Source organism: Mesoplodon densirostris, chromosome 17 (assembly GCF_025265405.1).
Source record: "Mesoplodon densirostris isolate mMesDen1 chromosome 17, mMesDen1 primary haplotype, whole genome shotgun sequence".
NCBI lineage: Eukaryota > Metazoa > Chordata > Mammalia > Artiodactyla > Ziphiidae > Mesoplodon > Mesoplodon densirostris.
In genome coordinates, this window is record NC_082677.1 from 33,113,003 (window position 1) to 33,135,322 (window position 22,320).

General features: G+C 38.1%; 1 pseudogene; it reads right to left on the minus strand.

The window, feature by feature from the left end:
• Positions 1–526: 526 nt before the first annotated feature.
• Positions 527–21,688, minus strand: LOC132477417 (transmembrane emp24 domain-containing protein 2-like; annotated as a pseudogene).
• Positions 21,689–22,320: the final 632 nt, after the last annotated feature.

Genomic DNA, 22,320 nt, shown 5'->3' on the forward strand with positions numbered 1-22,320 from the left:
AAAGTTGTTAGTTTAAGTCTTATCTTTAAAGCAAAAACAAGATAGACAAGGTATAAAAGTACCAACCTGGTAGCATATTCTAGTCACAGAGCTCTGCCATTAGGCTGGATAGAAAATGTCAAGATTCAGATTGTTGTTTCTCATAAGGACTCAACAAAATGAATCTTTAATGACTTGAACTGCAGGATAAGGGATCCCAAGAATGCAGTCATTTTAGTAAAGTACTATCCTGAACAAACTGCATTTTATGATGAAAACAAAAGGAAAGAAGATATAATAAGGACTATACACCTATATTCCACTTACAGTGCTTGAGTTCTGGAAGGACCTGTATAATGAAGGCAGAATTCAAATATGAAATCATGCCAATCACTTGTCAAATTTCACTATAACTTTCCTAAAAAAGGTGTTTTCCCCCAATATCTCTTAATCACAAAGAAACAGAAGCTGTGAATGTACAGTTCAGAAAATAAAAACATAGAAACTAATGACATTATTATGACCAAGATGTTTGGTAAACAGTGAATTATGAGTTTGGGATCATCAGGAAAAGGCTTTTTAAACAACCCTCTGGACTGCAAAAAAATCTCTTCAGGTAGTAGATCTGTCCCCATGTCATGGCAACTAGAACAAGAGCTTCAAAGAAGGACCAAAGGACCACTCTGCTGTTTGTGTTGTCATTGATTGCTCTGTGTATTCTCTCCCGAACTCCCCTGTTCATGCTTTACAGCTGTCATTGCCACTGCGAGCTCGTTAATCATTTCTTCTAGCTTGTTCTGGTGAGCTTCTGTTTCCATGTCTTGTCCTTAGGGGGCCTCCCCTTTATCAGTGGTGTACATCACTATCTTTGGAGTCACGGTGGACACACTATTGCTAAAACAAAACTTATATGTTCCACCCATGTGAGCAGCAAATGTGTATTTCCCACTGGACTCCCTGTCTCCTTTATAAATTCCTTTATTTTCAGGCCCTGTAGCCTCCATATTGATGTCCAGGAAGCCGCCCTCGGCTACATGGAAGATGAGGCCCATCTTGGTGCCCGAGGTGACCCGTTTGAAGAAGCACTCCTCTGCATGCGCATCGATGCTGACGAAGTAGCCCGAGACCGTGGCCAGGAGGGCGGCCAGGAGCACGAGAAGCTCAGCGAGCATCACTATGGTGCTGCTGGGGCCGAAGCCAGCACCGCAACTGTGGCCTCCAGAGCCGCGCCATAGTAGCCTTCTCCTAATTTCCTACTTTTTTGATAAAGACTATAGATATGTCTTAACATTTCCTTCCCTCACTCCAGTGGAACATTTCCATGTCCACTCCGGAGGCTAGTGCACTCTAAACCTTTGCTGCTCATACTGTGGTTTATGGACTAGCAGAATCAGCATCATCCCAGGAGGCTGCTAGAAATGCAGCATCTCAGGCCCATCCTCAAATCTACTGCATCAGAGTCTGCGTTTCAGCAAGATCCCCTAGAGAATCATATGTCATTAACGTTTGAATGAACCTCTCCCTCTGGTGAAGGAGCCTAGAGGCTGGCATTCTGTGTGAAGAGTAGGGCTGGAAGATCCACCTTTCTTTGTGCAGTTTAATGCCCTTGCTTTCGGTTCTGTGCCTCACTCTCATCAGGGTCTCTGTCTAGTGTCCCCCAAGTCCCCAACGTGGTCGATTTCTTCAGAAATGAAATTTCTCGTGGCATCATAGTTTTTCAAGCCTCAGTGTCTCACACAGATTCCTTCTCCTTTCCTCTGCCTGAAATTTCTTTCCCAATCCTTCTCTCCTTCACATTTGTCCTTTCAAGACCCAGTTCAGGTGGTATGATCTCAGGAACAGTTTCTCTGGCCTGCCCCCCTCTCCATCCCTCTACCATCACAAACCCACAGATCAACAGAAATGCCTCTTTGGGGGCACCCACCTCACGCAGTGCTTACTCCATCTTTTCACAGGTCCTGGTCATTGCTACCTTATCCCTCTCTTCGACCGAACTGTAAGCACTTAAAGGCCTTTGCTCCCTCAATTCTTAGCACAAAGCCTGGCACAGGCACACAGGGAGGTTCCTAGTAAATAGCTGTCGAATAAATGTGTCTGAACTGACCTGAACCTTTAGCAGTTCTCTCACTTGTAGTGAAAGCTCAGGTACCCTGTAAGCGTGTCTTCGGTTTTGCCCCGATGGTGTGGAGAGTCTCTCCAGGCTTCTTCTGCTCTGGATGGAATTTCTGCTCCCCCTGGTTTCTTACCTGCTGCCTCACATCTGGACTTGGCCTCTCATTTTGGGCCCTGGGACTGAAACCAGTTAGACTCCCTGCCTGACTTTCTATCTATTAATCTTGACCCTGAGTGCCAATTCTTGACCTCAGTTCAGCACTAGACAGAGAGCACCGTGAGCTCCTCGGTCCTCAGTCTCTCTAGTCAAACTGGGCTAATGAAAGAGAAGAGTGCAGTCAGGAGCAGATGGATTATGTTTAGGGAAAGCTATGCTGTGGAAATAGGTCGCTGTTTTTTGTTTTAGTTTTATATTGTTTTGATGGATAGAGTTTGTTTTCTCTTTGCTTTTGCCAGATTAACACAGTATTTATATAACCTTGTGTAGCTTTAGAATGACATGTTGTGGAGAATGGGAAATTGTCATTTCATTCTTTCTTAGTCTAACCCTAGGCCACATGCCTGTGACAGAATTTTTTTTTGCAGGCTTTTTGCAGGATTCTATGAAATGAACATGAGATTTTTGCGTTATTCCAAATAGTATTTTACAAGCTGACCCTATATTTGCTATTCTCAACCTGAGATAAATATGCAAGAATTTACCATTCTGAAGATAGTCTATTAATTTTCAACTTAGTGACCTATGACCTATTCTACTTCAATCATAAATGCCAAAAATGTATTAGCTTAAATTAGCTTTGTGTCTTATGTTTACACTTCTGTGTATTTACAATCGTTCAAGTAAAATGATAACTGAGAGACAGTCCCTCAGAATTGAGAAGTTATATGAGAAACTACCCAGCTGATACCTTCTTTTGTTAAACTTTTTATTTTGAAATAATTGTAAATTCACATGCAGTTTATTCACATGCAGAATAAATGTAAATTCACATTGTAAGAAAAAATGCAGAGAAATCCTGTGTACTCTTTATCCAGTTTCCCCCCGTTGTAACATCTTATAAAATTATAATGCAATGTCACGATCGAAATACTAAGATGCTGAACCCTTCTACTGCCACAAGTATTCTACATGTTGCTTTTGTATAGGTTCACCACTCCTCCCCTCCACTATCACCCCCTCCTTAACGGCTGACAACAACTAATCTGTTCTCCACTAGAGAACATATGGTAGTTGCATGTTTATTTTACTTTATTAAGAAACTGCTAAGCTGTTTTCCACAGTGACTGTACCATTTTACATTCCCACCAGTAATATTATGAGTGACTCCCTATCTTCACCAGCATTTGGTGTTATCGCTATTCTTTATTTTAGGGATTCTGATAGGTATATTGTGATATCTAATTGTGATTTAATTTGCATTTCCCTAATGGCAGATGAGGTTGAACATCTCTTCATGTGTTTATTTGCCACATTATATCCTTTTTGGTGAAATGTCTCTCCATGTCTTTTGTCAATTTTCTAATAGGAATTTTGCTCTTTGGTTTTGAGAGTGCTTTATATATTTTAGATACTAACCCTCTGTTGAATATGTGATTTGAAAATATTTTCTGCCAGGCTGTAATTTGTCTTTTCATCTTCTTAACAGGGTCTTTCACAAAGCAAACATTTAAAAACCTTGATGAAGCCTAATTTATCAATTTTTCCTTTTATGGATCATGATTTTGGCATCAACTCAAAGAAGTCTATGCTTAGTCTTAGTTATCCAAGATTTTTCATTTTTTTCCCTTAAAGTTTTATAGCTTTAAATTTGTCTGTTATACCTTTTGGGTTAATTTTTTTGAACAAGGTGTGATACTTAGGTCAAGGGTCTTTTTTTTTTTCTACAGACGATGTCCACTTTCCTTAGCACTATTTGTTGAATGGACTTTCTGTCTCCCATTGTGTTACTTTTGCACCTTTGTCAAAAATCTATAGGACATATTTTTGTGGATCTATTTCTGGGCTCTCTATTCTGTTTGTCTACCCCTCCATCAATACCACAAAGTCTTGATTGATGTAGCTATGTAATACATCTTGAAACTGAGTAGACTGATTCCTCCAACTTTATTCTTCTTTTTCAAAAATGTTTTAGCTATTCTAGTTCCTCTGCCTTTCCACATAAAATTTAGGATACATATATATGTGTGTGTTTATATACCTATATACACACACACATATATATATATCTGCTCACAAAAAATCTTGTTAGAATTTTTATAGGAGTTGTGTCAAACCTGTATATCACTTTAGGGAAAATTGATATCTTTACTATGTTGACTCTTAATCCATGAACACTGTATTTCTTGTTCTTTTTTTTTTTAAAGAATTTTTTTTTGATGTGGACCATTTTTAAAGTCTTTATTGAATTTGTTACAATATTGCTTCTGTTTTATGTTTTGGTTTTTTGGCCATGAGGCATGTGGGACCTTAGCTCCCCACCAGGTATTGAACCCACACCCTCTGCATTGGAAGGCGAAGTCTTAGCCACTGGACCACAAGGGAAGTCCCTCTTTTTTTAATGCAATTATTTTATAGGAATCAGACTACTGTTCATGGATGTTAATAAGATAGTTTCTATTATATACCTGGTGTTTTCTTTTTCTTTTTTTTGATTTTGAACACTGTATTTCTATCGACTTATTTAAATCCTTAATGTCTTATATCAGCATTGTGTAGTTTTAGCATACAAATCCTATGCATGCCTTGTTAGATTTACACATAAGGATTTTTTAAAGCTATTGTACAAGTATTGTGTTTTTCAGTATTCATATGTTCATTGCTAGTATATAAAAAAAAATCAAGTTTCGTATGTAGATCTTGTATCTTGCCACATTGCTGCATTCATCTATCAGTTCTATGAGATTTTTTGGTAGAATTTGAAATTTTCTACAAAGGCAATCTTGTCTTCTGTCATAGGGACAGTTCTATTTCTTCTTTTCTGATCTGTATGTCTTTTATTTCCTTTTCTTGCTTTTTTAACTGGCTAGAAATTACAGCACTATGTTGAATAACATTGGTGAAAGCAGATATCCTTGCCATGTATCATTAAGCATAATGTTAGCTGTAGGGTTTTTTTTAGTAGATGTTTATCAAGTTGTGTAAATTCCCCTTATTCTTATTTTTCATGAAGTTTTTGAATGGTTGCTCTGCATTGATTGATTTGATCATGTTATTTTTTCTTCTTTTTTTAAATTAGTAGATTATGTCAAATTGATTACATTGAATAGTTTTCAAATATTGGAACTGTCTTGCATCCATGGAATAAATCTCACTTGCTCATGGTATATAATTCTTTTTTTAAAATATATTGCTGAATTCTATTTGCCAATATTTTGTTAAAGATTTTGCATCTATATTCACGAGGCATATTGTTGTACTGTTGTACAGTTTTCTTGTTTTTTACTGTCTTTGTCTGGCTTTGGTATCAGAGTAATACTAGTTCATAAAATGAATTGAGAGCTATCCTTTGGTATTCTATTTTCTGGAGGAGGTTGTGTGTAGAATTGGTGATAATTTTTTTTAAGCATTTGGTAGAATTCTCCAGTAGAATCATAGAAGATCAGAGTTCTTTTTTGGTAATTAAAAAATTATGAATTCAATATCCTTAATAGCTTTAGGGCAATTCACATTATCTATTTCATATTGGATGACTTGTAGTAATCTGTGTTTTTTGAGGAATCTGTCTGTTTCTCTAAGTTGTCAAATATATTTGTGTAGAGATTTTTTTAGTACTGTTGACCTGTGAACAGCATAGGGGTTAGGAGCACCAACTCTCCATGCAGTCAAAAGTCCATGTATAACCTATAGTTGGCCCTCCATATCCATGATTCCACATCAGCATATTCAACCTATTGTGTATTGTGTAATACTGTAGTATTTACAATTGAAAAAATTCCATGCATAAGTGGACCTGCACACTTCAAACCCATGTTGTTCAAGGGTGAACTAGTTTTCAGGGTGGGGATGGTAAATGTTTATTTATTTATTTATTTATCTATCTTTTCTCTTTTTTTATTGAGGTATAGTTGATTTACAATATTTTATGTTTCAGGTGTACCACATAGTAATTCACAATTTTTAAAGGTTATACTCCATTTATAGTTATTATAAAACATTAGCTATATTCCCTGTTCTATACAATATATCCTTGTAACTTGTTTATTTTATACATAGTAGTTTGTACCTCTTAATCCCCTACACCTATCTTTCCCCTCCTCCTACCTTTTCCTCACTGGTAACCACCAATTTGTTTTCTATATCTGTGAGTCTGTTTCTTTTTTATTATATTCACTAGTTTGTGATTCTACATATAAGTGATATCACACAGTATTTGTCTTTCTCTGTCTGACTTATTTCTCTAAGCATAATACCTTCCAAGTCCATCCATGTTGTTGCAAATGGCAAAATTCCATTCTTTTTTATGGCTGAATAGTATTCCATTGTATGTATATGCCACATCTTCTTTATCCATTCATTTGTTGATGGATATTCCCTTACTATCTTTTGATGTCTGTGGGGTTTTTAGTGATAGCTTCTGTTTCATTCTTGATATGGATAATTTTTCTTCTCTCTCTTTTTCTTTGTCAGTCATAATAAAGTTTCATCAATATTATTGATCTTTCTAAAGAACCAGCTCTTTGTTCCATTGATTTTCTCTATTGTTTTTCTGTTTTGAATTTCACCAACTTACGTTCTTTATTATTTCTTTCCTTCTGCTTGCTTCGGATTTACTTTGCTCTCTTTATTCCAGGTTCTTGAGGTGGGATGTTAAATTACTGATTTGAGAATGTTCTTCTTTATTAACAGAGATTTTAGTGTTATAAATTTCCCTTTCAACATTGCTTTAGGAGTGTCACACAAAACTTTTATGTTGTGTTTTCCTTTTCATTCTGTTCATTGTATTTTTTGATTTCCACTTTCCTCTGACCCTCATGATTTCTGATGAGCAATCCACTGTCATTGAATTATTTTCCCTCATTGATAATGTGTTATTTTATCTGGCTGCTTTCAGGATTTTGTCTTTGTCTTTAGCTTTTAGAAGTTTAATGATGATGTGTCTTGCCATGGATTTCATAGAGTTTTTCCTGTTTGGGCTTCACCCAGCTTCTTCAATCTGTAGTTTTATGTCTCTTGCCAAATTTAGGCAGTTTCCAATCATTATTTCTTTGAGTACTTTTTTAATCTCATTGTTTTCTTCTCTCCTCCAGGACTTGGAGGACTCAAATGTTAGATCTTTTGTTATAGTCCCCCAGGTATCTGAGGCTCTGTTCATTGTATTTTTTTAGCTTATTTCCTCTCTGTTTGTTCAAATTGAGTAATTTTTATTGTTCTATCTTCCACTTCATTGATTCTTTACTCTGTCACCTCTTTTCTGCTGTTTTGTCCACTTTATTTCAGTGATTGTATTTTGCAGTTCTAAAATTTCCATTTGGTTCTTTTTTATATCTTCTAGTTCTTTGCTGAGACTTTCTATTTTTCAAAAGTTTCAAGGGTGTTTGTAATCATTCACTGAAGCATTTTTCGATGGCTACTTTAAAATCTTTGTCAGATAATTCTAACATCTCTGCCATTTCAGCATTGACGTTTATCGATAGTCTTTTAAAATTCATTTTAAGATCTTCCTTGTTCTTGGTATGATGAGAAATTTTCAGTGGAAACCTGAATATTTTTGTGTTTTGTTATAAGACTCTGGATCTTATTTACTCCTCTTATTCTAACTCTCTTTCTCTGACACTTGTTCTTTTGGGGAAAGAGGAGGGCACCTCCTTGTTAATGCCAGATAGAGGTAGCTTCTGTGACCATCCAGGCTCGTTTGACACCTGGTCGGAGGGATCCTCATTTCACTGGATGAGTGGGACTTTCAGTTCAGCTTCGATCTCCACTGATACCACAGTGGAGATGGCCTTGTTACTGCTGGTTGATGGTGAAAGTCCTCACACTTCCTTAGACTTCTTCTGACACTGCTCTAACAGGGAGGAGGAGGAGTGCCTAATTATTGCTGGATCAGGGTGGAACTACAGCCTCTCACATGGTCTCCAGTGATATTGTGTAAGAGTGGGGGCTCATTACTGGTCAGCAGGGGTAAATGTTCCATCTTCCTGCTTGGCCTTCTCAGATATCCCCTTAGTAGTGGTGTTGAGGCACTTTGCTATAGTGTGTGTGAGTGGAAGTCCCAGCTCCTCACTCCACTCAGTCTTTGCCAGTATGGGTGGAGTAGGGCCACAGCCTTTTCTATGGTGCTTGGCTTTTATTGTTTTCTGTCTTGATGGGTTGCCCTTTTTTTATTGCTTGGCTAGAGAAAGCAGGTTTTGTTGTGGCTTTTTTCCTTGCCTCCATTGACATTCCCATATTGCTGGCTTCTTCAGCTCCAAGTCTGGATATACGAAGTTACGAGAAAACTTAGGGAACCCACCACCATGTTTTGTCTCATGTCCCAAAGTCTCTTGTTTGTCTGCCTTCTTCTCTCCACCTTTCAGTGTCTTCCTAGGTGTTTTATATAAAATGTTCAGGGTTTTAAAGTTTTATTTTATATGACAAACAGGGAAATGATGTTTACTCTATGTTCCCAGGAGCAGAAATACAAAACATTCAATTTTAAAATGAGGAAATTGAAGTCTTGGGTAAGGATCCACAGCTACTAGTGGCATAACTGAATTAGATTCCTGCTTGCTCAACTCTTTGTTCAGTGTTCTCACCATTGTAACAATAAAATGCAGGTATCTGCCTTGAACTGTGATGATACAGAGACAGTGTTATGAGAATCCTGTACAGACTCCCACTGCCTCCTGGCCACGTATTTTACTTTACATGTATTCCTTCAGAACCTTTACATAGTCTTAGCTAACTCACTATATTGCTGTCTTCACTGATGGGTCCAGAATTCCCACATATGAGCAGCTTAGAGGCAGCAGTGTGAATTTAAGGGAGGGCTGAGGAATTAAACACTAACAAATGCTCTCTTTTTACTTAATTATATATTATTGGAGATGGATGGGGATAATGGATGGAAATAGGAGGTGCTAAATAGCCTCAAACATTGCCTGCCTTGTATTAAACTCCAATGATAACAATATGCTGATATGGCAGCCTCTGTTGATTTTAATTAATTAATTTATGACAATGGTAGAATATTTATTTAATATGAATCTGAGGTTATCTTTGGCAATGGAAGATTAAAGAGGACCTTAATAAACAAATTTGTTTATTTTTCCCCTACTGTTGGCATTAGGAAAACATCTATAGCCACATGAAAACAGAATCTGTCATTTCTGAGTTCCACTTATCCTTGCATAAGTCTCAAGTATCAAAATTGATTTTTAAGAATGTTCATTTGAAAAACAGCAGAGATAAGATTCAAGGATGCTTGTTCTTAGAGAAGGATTATTTATTAAGGGAAAGACTTGTCCTTTGAAAATTATTATCATAATTATCACTAAGAACCCAATTCTATATTTCTTATTAAGGCAAAATCCCTATTGAGGTAAACACAAGAAGGATGTTGATTGCAGTGGGATATCTATCTGAATAGGACTAAGTAATCAGCTTTGAAATGTCACTCAGTGGAATCAGCAGGGCAGAGGCTATTCCCTGGCAGGTTGCAAAACATTTTTTTGCAATTGCCAAGGATTTTACATAGGTAATTATTAAATAACCACAGAAGCAATATTTAAAACTCAAGGAAAAACTGTACTGGAACAGAGAAAATAGCATAGAAGTCCAAGGAGCTCAAGTCGTTGACTATGTTGAGAGTCATTGAATCGCATACTCTCAAAGTTCAAGCCACTTGGTCTGAACCCACACTGGTGAGTAATTCTACTGCAGAGTCACCTGGCCGTGGTGTTTCTATGTCTCCTATCAGGGAAATCTGAGACTGGCACAGATGGCCCACTTCAGTCTCTGTGTGCTGTCCCTGTCTTCATTTGTTGGGCTTGACTCTATTCCTTCAGGCTATACAAGTGTTTGGGGAATAAGTAATGAGAATGCAAATTAGCTTAAATCATTTGAAAACATTAAAACGTCAATACAATAGGCACTTGACATTTTGAAAGGCTACTTTCCAAAACTTTTAATATTCTCCAGACATGGAAAGATCGCTGTCGAAAGTATATATCAAGTTTTCAGGTAGCAAACTACAGCCATCCACCACTGAGTTTTCAGATACTGAGCAGCTGACTAGTTTTGCTCACTCACCAAAAATTTTTATAGAAAACATTATCTCTGTAATTGCCCTCAGCTCACTGATTTACTCTTCACTCATTCTACAAATATTTATTGAAGGCCTAGGTTGTGACAGGTACTGTACTAAGCTCTTTAGATAATAAAACATGTACAATCCCTGTCCTTAGGGTATTAGCAGTCTAGTAGAAGAGGCTGTCAATACACAAGTAAATAAAAAATATATAAAATACAAATTATGATCAGTGCTTTGAAAGAAACAAAGAGGGTAGAGTGATACACTGTACATTGTAGAGAAGGGCTTACTCAGGACTGGTAGACAGGGAAGACCTTTGAGGGAGTGCCATTTAAGCTGAGAATTGAAAGTGTCAGTTACATAAAAAGTAGGGGACAGGGTATTCTCGGTAAAGGAGCAGCATGTGTAAAGTCTCTGAGACTGGAAAAAACACAGAACATCTGTGGGGTTGAAAGTGTGAGTGGAGGAAAGTGAGAAAGGTGGATGGGCAGGAGATGAATTTTGTCAGATAGGCAAGGGCTAGATCACGTGGGATCTTTGTAGACCATTTGTCTTAGTCCATTTGGGCTGCTATAACAGAATACCATATACTGGGTGGCTTAAACAACAAACATTTATTTCTCATGGTTCTGGAGGCTGGGAAGACCAAGATCAAGGTGCCAGAAGGTTTAGTGTCTGGTGAGGGTCAGCTTCTTGAATGACAAATGGCCATCTTCTCGCTGTGTTTTCACATGGCAGAAGGGGGTGAGGAAGCTTTTGGGGTCTCTTTTAGAAGGGCTCTAATCCCATTCATGAGGGTTCCAACCTCATGACCTAATTACCTCCCAAAGTCCCCACCTCCTAACACCATCATGTTAGGGATTAGGATTTCAATATATGAATTTTGGGGGGATACAAACATTCGGTATATAACACCATTGTCAGGAATTTATATTTTATTCTTATGTAATAGGAAGTCACTGACAGGGTTTTAGTAGAAAAGTGACATGTTCATAGACCAGGTCAGACTTGTGGCAACCCAGAGTAGCTATTTTACAGTAGCTATAGAATCTGCTTGTTAATTCTAAGGAAAGGCAGCTGGTAATAATTAATGACATATAATGATTACTTTTTGTTGTTGTTGTGGGAAAAACTGGTTGGAGAAAAAAGTGGTTGGAGGAGACATGAGTGTCAGTGGCCAGCTGAGAAGCCAACAAAATAGTCTATGTGAGATGGTAACTTAGACTATGGTAACAGTGGTGCAAATGAAGACCGGTGAAAGGAGTTGACATGCTTTTTCAATGAAATGACAGAGAAAGTGTGTTGATATCAAGCAGCTAGACTGGGTGGATGTGGTGCTAGTTGCTGAAGTGGAGAAGATTTGGGAGACATGGGTGGTGGGCCACATCGAGAGTATAGTTTTAAACTGATTTGCTGCATTTAAGATGCTGGCAGACATCTGAATGAGGAGGCTGACAAGCATCTGTAAACCAGGACTCAGAGGACAGGTTTTAGGATGTAAATTTGGTATTTGAGGCATAGATATAGAATTTAAAGCCATGGAAACTGAAAAGATCACCGAGAGAGAGGGGGATAAGAGAAAAGGAAAGAGGGTTTAGGACTGAATGAGAGCTCAACAGTTAGAGGTCAAAGAGAGAGAGAGGCGTCTACAAAAGAGTCCGAAGAGGAATTGGCAAAGAGACAGAAGGAAAACCAAGAAAACAAAGAGTTGAGGGGAGGAGGAGAAGGAGAAAGATGAAGGGTCTGCTGTATTGAAAGCCACCGAGACTTGTTCCTGACTTCAAAAAGCATAAACATCAAATCAGAATTAGATATATTTAGCATCTGTTATTTCATGTGTTTTACCTGCTAGCATGTTTTTCCTGCTCACCTGCAGAAATAACAACTGCTGAGTCATAACACAGTCAAATCACATTCTTTAAAGAAAAGTCTCCCATCTTTTCTTTCTTCATGAATTTTGATTCTCCCTGAATTCTCTGGATACCTTCTACAATTCTCTCCATTTTGTTGTTATACACAGAATCTACAGTCTTCAAAAGTCTCCACTTTCCAAATGTAGAACTATTTTAGATGCAGTTTATTATCTTTTGAAAATTATCCATGTTCATTTTAAAACATATTAGCTCTTCACCTTCAATGTATTTGAATTGTTGTGTTGTCGGAGCCTTGAAATATTAAGCTTATCGAAAAGTTAGGACAAGTTTTCCCTAGAGGGTGGCGAGTAGTTTTAAATTCAAAGTGGTACAAAACAGTCCATATCTTAAAATAGAAGCAAACTTTTTCTCTGTTTCACATTCTTTCAAGATATCCACAATCCTTTTAAACTCTCTATTTATTATTAAATACAAGCAATTTAGCTCCTTTGTGAGATTATGCAAATAACTCATCCAGAATTAGCATTTAACATGCAGTTCTTATATCCACACAAATGTTTTGTATAAAGTTGTTTTAAAAAGATTCAAATCTTTATAATTAGGAAGAGAAAATATATTAATAGGAATAAAGGGATACTCTGCTAATCTCCCATATGTAAATTAGCTTATAATTTTCCATCATTTACTTTAGAAGCAACAGAACAATGGAACTTTTCTTCTTCAATATTGCTGTCTCTCTCTTTCTCCTGTCAAAAGTATGTGCTTGTACATGTATATCTAAAGGAAAATGACAAGGAATGTTAAATACATTAGTTTTGTAGGAAAGAGAGGGTTGGTAACTTGTGAGTGGGATTGAAGTTGATACTCTGTGCTTTGGCCTCAAAGGGATGAACTGCAACACAGACCCCCTGGGGTTCTTATTTCAACTGGCTGTTTGTCCTTGTCCTCTTTGCTAGGGGCTAGATCCACTCTTGCCCATCTGACCCTTCCTCTACAGTCTCCCCACCTCTCCCCAATCTTTACATGAAGGACAGTATTGTGGAATACATGCGGAAATTGTTCACTTCCCTGGGGAGCACTTCCCTGGGGAAGTTCACTTCCTTTTCACTTTAGTCTCTAGCTTGGCCCTTGGAGAAATGATCATGCAGGCAACACATGGACAGTGATCAACAGGGCAATACTGGGTGGAGTCTTCAGTTTCACTTATCTTCTGGAGCATGACTTTTCTCTTTTAAGTTTCCAGAAGTGCAATGCCCAGTCCTAGGAGTTTAGCTTAATTAAGTGAACTAGGATGGTGAAGGATTCACAACCAAGTCAGACACTGAACCATTGAAAGCATTAGGTTGTTGAACCTGGAAGAGGAAAAGGGAACTCTGAAGAGACTTTAAATACAAAATGGGTTATTAAAAAAAAATTTTTTTTAAATTAGAGTATAGTTGATTTACAATGTTGTGCGAATCTCTACTGTACAGCAGAGTGACTCAGTTATACAAATACAGACATTCTATTTTAATATTCTTTTTCATTATGGTTTTTTATTTTCCTTTTTTTTTAACATAAAGTTGGAATAACTTACTTGAAAAATCCAATCACAAAGAGCACTGATGAAATAGACAAACATGTGAAGCATAAGTGCTATCTAACAGGGCTTTCTGGGATAATGTTTTTTTTTTCTTAAATTTTGAATTTTATTTATCTTTTTATACAGCAGGTTCTTATTAGTCATCAATTTTATACACATCAGTGTATACATGTCAATCCCAATCTCTCAGTTCATCACACACAACCCCCCACACCCTCCACTGGTCTCCCCACTTAGTGTCCGTACGTTTGTTCTCTACATCTGTGTCTCAATTTCTGCCCTGCAAACTGGTTCATCTGTACCATTTTTCTAGGTTCCATATATAAGCATTAATATACAATATTTATTTTTCTCTTTCTGACTTACTTCACTCTGTATGATAGTCTCTAGGTCCATCCACATCTCAAATAATGACCCAATTTCATTCCTTTTTATGGCTGAGTAATATTCTAATGTATATATGTACCACATCTTCTTTATCCATTCCTCTGTCGATGGGCATTTAGGTTGCTTCCATGACCTGACTATTGTAAATAGTGCTGCAATGAACACTGGGGTGCATGTGTCTTTCTGAATTGTGGTTTTCTCTGGGTATATGCCCAGTAGTGGGATTGGTGGATCATATGGTAATTTTATTTTTAGTTTTTAAAGGAACCTTCATACTGTTCTCCATAGTGGCTGTATCAACTTACTTACATTCCCACCAACAGTGGAAGAGGGTTCCCTTTTCTCCACACCCTCTCCAGCATTTGTTGTTTGTAAATTTTCTGATGAAGCCCGTTCTAACTGGCGTGAGGTGGTAATTCATTGTAGTTTTGATTTGCATTTCTCTAATAATTAGTGATGTTGAGCAGCTTTTCATGTGCTTCTTGGCCACTTGTATGTCTTCTTTGGAGAAATGTCTATTTTGGTCTTCTGCCCATTTTTGGATTGGGTTGTTTGTTTTTTTAATATTGAGCTGCATGAGCTGTTTATATATTTTGGAGATTAATTCTTTGTCCGATGATATATTTGCAAATATTTTCTCCCATTCTGAGGGTTGTCTTTTCATCTTGTTTATGGTTTCCTTTGCTGTGCAAAAGCTTTGAAGTTTCATTAGGTCCCATTTGTTTATTTTTGTTTTTATTTCCATTACTTTAGGAGGTGGATCAAAAAAGGTCTTGCTGTGATTTATGTCAAAAACTGTTCTGCCTATGTTTTCCTCTAAGAGTTTTAAAGTGTCCGGTCTTACATTGAGGTCTCTAATCCATTTTGAGTTTACTTTTCTTTATGGTGTTAAGAGTGTTCTGATTTCATACTTTTACATGTAGCTGTCCAGTTTTCCCAACACCACTTGTTGAATAGACTGTCTTTTCTCCATTGTATATCCTAGCCTCCTTTGCCATAGATTAGTTGACCATAGGTGCGTGGGTTTGCTTCTGGGCTTTCTATCTTTTTCCATTGATATATGTTTCTGTTTTTGTGCCAGTACCATATTGTCTTGATTACTGTAGCTTTGTAATATAGGCTGAAGTCAGGGAGTCTGATTCCTCCAGCTCTATTTTTTTCCCTCAAGACTGCTTTGGCTACACGGAGTCTTTTATGTCTCCATCCAAATTTAAGACTTTTTGTTCTAGTTCCATAAAAAATTCCATTGGTAATTTGATAGGGATTGCATTGATTCTGGGTAGTATTGAATTTGGGTAGTATAGTCATTTTCAAAATATTGATTCTTCCAATCCAAGAACATGGTATATCTCTCCATCTGTTGGTAACATCTTTAATCTCTTTCATCAGAGTCTTATAGTTTTCTACATACAGATCTTTTGTCTCCCTATGTAGGTTTATTCCTAGGTATTTTGTTCTTTTTGTTGCAATAGTAAATGGGAGTGTTTCCATAATTTCTCTTTCAGATTTTTCATCATTAGTGTATAGGAATGCAAGAGATTGCCATGAACTAATTTTCTATCTTGCAACTCTACCAAATTCACTGATTAGCTCTCATAGTTTTCTGGTGGCATCTTTAGGATTCTCTATGTATAGTATCATGCAATCTGCAAACAGTGACAGTTTTACTTCTTCTTTTCCAATTTGTATTCCTTTTATTTCTTTTTCTTCTCTGATTGCTGTGGCTAGGACTTCCAAAACTATGTTGAATAATAGTGGTGAGAGTGGACATCCTTGTCTTGTTTGTGATCTTAGAGGAAATGCTTTCAGTTTTTTGCCATTGAGAATGAGATTTGCTGTGAGTTTGTCATATATGGCCATTATTATGTTGAGGTAGGTTCCCTCTATGCCCAGTCTCTGGAGAGTTTTTATCATAAATGGGTGTTGAATATTTTCAAAAGATTTTTATGCATCTATTGAGATGATCATATGGTTTTTATTCTTCAATATGTTAATATGGTATATCACAGTGATTGATTTGCGTATGTTGAAGAAACTTTACCTCCCTGGGATAAATCTCACTTGGTCATGGTGTATGATCCTTTTAATGTGTTGTTGGATTCTGTTTGCTAGTGTTTTGCTGAGGATTTTTGCATATATATTCATCAGTGTTATTGGTCTGTAATTTTCTTTTTTTGTAGTATCTTTGTCTGGTTTTGGTATCAGGGTGATGGTGGCCTCATAGAATGAGTTTGGGAGTGTTTCTTCCTCTGCAATTTTTTGCAAAGTTTGAGAAGGATGGGTGTTAGCTCTTCTCTAAATGTTTGATAGAATTCACCTGTGAAGCCATCTGGTCCTGGACTTTTGTTTGTTGGGAGATTTTTAATCACAGTTTCAATTTCATTACTTGTGATTGGTCTGTTCATATTTTCTATTGCTTCCTGGTTCAGTCTTGGAAGGTTATACCTGTCTACAAATTTGTCCATTTCTTCTAGGTTGTCCATTTTATTGGCATAACATTGCTTGTAGTAGTCTCTTAGGATGCTTTGTATTTCTGCAGTGTCTTTTGTAACTTCTCCATTTTCATTTCTGATTTTATTGATTTGAGTCCTCTCCCTCGTTCTCTTGATGAGTCTGGCTAATGGTTTATCAACTTTGTTTATCTTCTGAAAGAACTAGCTTTTAGTTTTATTGATCTTTGCTATTGTTTTCTTTGTTTCTATATCATTTATTTCTGTTCTGTTCTTTATGATTTCTTTACTTCTGCTAACCTTGGGTTTTGTTTGTTTTTCTTTCTCTAGTTCCTTTAGGTGTAATGTTAGATTGTTTATTTGAGATTTTTCTTGTTTCTTGAGGTAGGCTTGTATAACTATGAACTTCCCTCTTAGAAATGCTTTTGCTGCATCCTTTTTGGATCATCATGTTTTCATTGTCATTTGTCTCTAAGTGTTTTTTGATTTCCTCTTTGATTTCTTCAGTGATCTCTTGGTTATTTAGTAACGTATTGTTTAGGCTCCATGTGTTTGTGTTTTTTACATTTTTTTCCCTGCAATTCATTTCTAATCTCATAGTGTTGTGGTCAGAAAAGATGCTTGATATGGTTTCAATTTTATTAAGTTTACTGAGGCTTTATCTGTGACCCAAGATGTGATCTATCCTGGAGAATGTTCTGTGCGCACTTGAGAAGAAAGTGTAATCTGCTGTTTTTGGATATAATGTCCTGTAAATATCAGTTAAATCTGTCTGGTTTATTGTGTCATTTAAAGTTTCTGTTTCCTTATTTATTTTCATTTTGGATGATCCGTCCGTTGGGGTAAGTGAGGTGTTAAAGTCACCCACTATTATTGTGTTACTGTCGATTTCCTCTTTTAGAGCTGTTAGCAGTTGCTTTATGTATTGAGATGCCCCTATGTTGGGTGCATATATATTTATAATTGTTATACCTTATTCTTGGATTGATCCCTTGATCATTATGTAGTGTCCTTCCTTGTCTCTTGTAACATTCTTTATTTTAAAGTGTATTTTTTCTGATATGAGTATTGCTACTCCAGCTTTCTTTTGATTTCCATTTGCATGGAATATCTTTTTCCATCCCTTCACTTTCAGTCTGTATGTGTCTGTAGGTGTGAAGTGGGTTTCTTGTAGACAGCATATATATGGGTCTTGTTTTTGTATCCATTCAGCAAGCCTGTGTCTTTTGGTTGGAGCATTTAATCCAGTCATGTTTAAGGTAATTATCAATATGTATGTTCCTGTTACCATTTTCTTAATTGTTATATGTTTGTTTTTGTAGGACCTTTTCTTCTCTTGTGTTTCCCACTTAGAAAAGTTCTTTAGCGTTTGTTGTATAGCTGCTTTGTTGGTGGTGAATTCTCTTAGCTTTTGCTTGTCTGAAACACTTTTGATTTTTCCATCGAATCTGAATGAGATCCTTGCTGGGTAGAGTAATCTTGACTGTAGATTCTTCGCTTTCATCACTTTAAGTATATCATGCCACTCCCTTCCGGCTTGTAGAGTTTTTGCTGAGAAATTAGCTGTTAACCTTATGGGAATTCCCTTATATGTTATTTGTCATTTTTCCCTTGCTGATTTCAATAATTTTTCTTTGTCTTTAATTTTTGCCAATTTGATTACTACGTTTCTCGGCATGTTTCTCCTTGGCTTTATTCTGTATGGGACTCTCTGTGCTTCCTGGACTTGGATGGCTATTTCCTTTCCCATGTTAGGGAAGTTTTTGACTATAATCTCTTCAAATATTTTCTCAGGTCCTTTCTTTGTCTTCTCCTTCTGGGACCCCTCTAATGCGAATGTTGTTGCATTTAATGTTGTTCCAGAGGTCTCTTAGGCTGTCTTCATTTCTTTTCATTCTTTTTTCTTTATTCTGTTCTGCAGCAACGAATTCCAACATTCTGTCTTCCAGGTCACTTATCCTTTCTTCTGCCTCAGTTATTCTGCTATTGATTCCTTCTAGTGTAGTTTTCATTTCATTTTTTGTATTGTTCATCTCTGTTTGTTTGTTCTTAAATTCTTCTATGTCTTTGTTAAACATTTCTTTCATCTTCTCAATCTTTGCCTCCATTCTTTGTCCGAGGTCCTGGATCATCTTCACTATCATTATTCTGAATTCTCTTTCTCAAGGTTGCCTATCTCTACTTCATTTAGTTGTTTTTCTGGGGTTTTATCTTGTTCCTTCATCTGGTACATAGACCTATGCCTTTTCTTCTTGCCTTTCTGTGAATGTGGTTTTTGTTCCACAGGCTGAAGGATTGTAATTCTTCTTGCTTGTGCTCTCTGCCCTCTGGTGGATGTGGCTATCTAAGAGGTTTGTGCAAGTTTCCTGATGGGAGGGACTGGTGGTGGGTAGAGCTGACTTTTACTCTGGTGGGCATAGCTCAGTAAAACTTTAGTCTGTTTGATTGCTGATGTTTGGTGCTGGGTTCCCTCCCTGTTGTTTTTTTGGCCTGAGGCAACCCAACACTGCAGCCTACCTGAGCTCTTTTTTGGGGCTAATGCCGACTCGGAGAGGGCTCACACTAAGGAGTACTTCCCAGAATTTCTACTGCCAGTGTCCTTGTCCCCACAGTGAGTCACAGCCAACCCCTAACTCTGCAGATGACCCTCCAACACCAGCAGGTAGGTCTGGTTCAGTCTCCCCTGGGGTCACTGCTCCTTCCCCTGGGTCCCGATGTGCATACTGCTTTGTGTGTGCCTTCCAAGAGTGAAGTCTCTGTTTCCCCCAGTCCTGTCAAAGTCCTGCAGTCAAATCCCACTAGGCTTCAAAGTCTGATTCTCTATGAATTCCTCCTCCCGTTTCCGGACCCCCAGGTTGTGTAGCCTGATGTGGGGCTCAGAACCTTCACTTTAGTGGGTGGACTTCTGTGGTATAACTGTTCTCCAGTCTGTGAGTCACCCAACCAGCAGTTATGGGATTTGATTTTACTGTGATTGGACCCTTCTTATCATCTCATTGTGGCTTCTCCTTTGTCTTTGGATGTGGGGTGTCTTTTTTAGTGAGTTCCAGTGTCCTCCTGTTGATGATTTTCCAGCAGCTAGTTGTGATTCTGGTGTTCTCACAAGAGGGAGTGAGAGCACGTCCTTCTACTCCGCCATCTTGGTTCAGAGCTCTGGGATAATATTTTTTATCTGCGCCTCCAATGTGTGGGTAGTGGCACTTGAAAGGGGCTAGTGTGATCCATTTTTTCTTTAATTGGAGTAAAATTGCTTTACAATGTTGTGTTAGTTTCTGCTGTACAATGAAGTGAATCAGCTATATGTACACCTGTATCCCCTCCCTCTTGGACCTCCCGGCCCTCTCTTCCCTTCCCACCTAGGTCATCACAGAGCACAGAGCTGAGCTCCCTGTGCTATACAGCAGGTTCCCACTAACCATCTATTTTACACATGGTAGTGTATTTCTGTCAAACCTAATCTCCCAACTCCTTCCACCCTCCCCTTCCCCCACTGTTTCTACATGTCCGTTCTCTTTGTCTGTATCTCTATTCCTACACTGCAAATAAGTATGGTTTAATCCCAGGAGATTGAATATAATTCCCTGTGCTACACAACAGAACCTTTTGGTTTATCCTTTCTAAATATAACAGTTTGCATCTACTAACCCCAAACTCCCAATCCATTCCTCTCTTCCCCCACCCCCCAATGGCAACCACAAGTCTGACTTCCATGTCTGTGACTTTGTTTCCATTTCATAGATAGGTTCATTTGTGCTGTATTTAGATTCCACATATAAGTGATAACATATTGTATTTATCTTTCTCTTTCTGGCTTACTTCACTTAGTATGATAATCTCTAGTTGCATCCATATTGCTGCAAATGGCATTATTTCATTCTTTTTATGGCTGAGTAATATTTCGTTGTCTATATATACCACATTTTCTTTATCCATTCATCTGTCAATGGACATTTAGGTTGTTTCCATGTTTTGCCTACTATGAATAGTGCTGCTATGAACATAGGGTGTGCATGTATGTTTCAAAATGGGTTTAAATATATTCCTTACAGTTGCCTAGTGGTAGAACTAGAAAAATGGGTGGAATGTACAAGGGATACACATTTCTCCTCCAACAAACATCTAGGAAACTACTCTGTACCAGGCAGAGAGCAGGAAGACTGGACACAAGATGAAAATAAGCATTTATTCACCTCAAAGAAATTACTGTCTGGTAAAGAAATAGACAGGCAAGCAAACAATTATAATTGGTCATGTTAAATGTAACCACAGAGAGATGAATAGTTTTCAAAGAGAGAATAGAGGAAGCCTGCCTGTATCTGCTTGGGGGTGCCAAGGAAAGCTTGACTAACAGTCTACTCTTCTCCATTCCCACTGCCACCACCTCATCCAAAACCCCAGGGTCTCTCATCTAAACTTCTCCAGATGACTCAGGGCTGGTCTTCCTATCTCCCATTTGCTGCTTCCTCTTGTTTATCCACATTGCAGCCAGAGGAATTTTCCAAAAAGGAAAATTGGTCATGTCATTTCCCCCCTAAAAAGCCTTCAGTCACTCCCCATTACCACATACTAAAATCCAAACCCTCAGTTTGGCTTATTAGGCGTAACTGGCCATTGCTTCCATATCTAATCTCGTCTCTCACTGCTTCCCACCTTAAGCTCCAGTTACAATGATCTACTTGCCATTTTCCTAACTCACCATCTCTTTCTGTGCCCTGGGCCTCTGTACATCTGCATTCTCTCTCTGAAACTAACTAACTTGCCCTCAGATTTCACACATACAGATATATTAGGCAAGCAGGAGATTGGGGGTGCACCCTGGCTCAGCGGGCCAGGTTTACAGAAGTGGTTAAAATGTGGGCAGCTGGAGCCAAATCCCACTAGGAAAACTCTGGAACCCAGGGCAGGACATGTGCCTTAAAGTTATCCTACCTGAGGGGCAGTTATATACCAGCTCTGGTCAGACTTTGCTTGAGGATTCAAGAGGGGAATCAATTCCCCGGCTCTTCTAGCCTGTGTGATGGTCAACCGTTTATGTTGCCTACTAAAGAAAACTCTACCTTTTCTCATATTCATGCATCTTTCAAATTTGATTAGGCCAAAATACTGTAGAGTCTGAGCTGACTATGGATCAATATTTACATACCTGTCTACAACCTCGGAAGTTACCGAGGTAATGAAAGCTGGCAATTACAAAGCTTTTAGCAGAAAAATATTCCTTTCTAGCCCTGAGCTTGTGCCAGGGAGAGTGAACAGAACTCTAAAACCTGTGGAGGTGTCAGCGTCAAATCAGAGACCTCAGAACTGGGATCTTAATGTTTATCTAATCCCACCACCCAGTGTACCCGTGATGAAGCGAGGCCCAAGAAGTGCAGTGAGGCGCTCTCAGTTCCAAATGGGTTCCCAGTTCTCACCCGAGTGCTCTTTCCAGCACACCCCACAACTTCAGAAACAAGGCTGGATGAGGTCACTGGAATTTCACTCCTACCCTCTTGATTCTGATCATAGACCAGATTTTCCCTGAGAGAACGAGTTCCTAGTGGGCAGCCCACGCAGGTTGCAGCAAATTTGTAGTGTCAAGGCCTCCAAGAGACTGTTTCACTTTGGAGTCTTTCTTCCACTCTCAGATAACCAAGAGAGGCTGCAAGATGTGCTCTTATCTAGAAAGCCAGGCCTCATAGTGTCAACTAGGGTGTGTCTAGGATGGC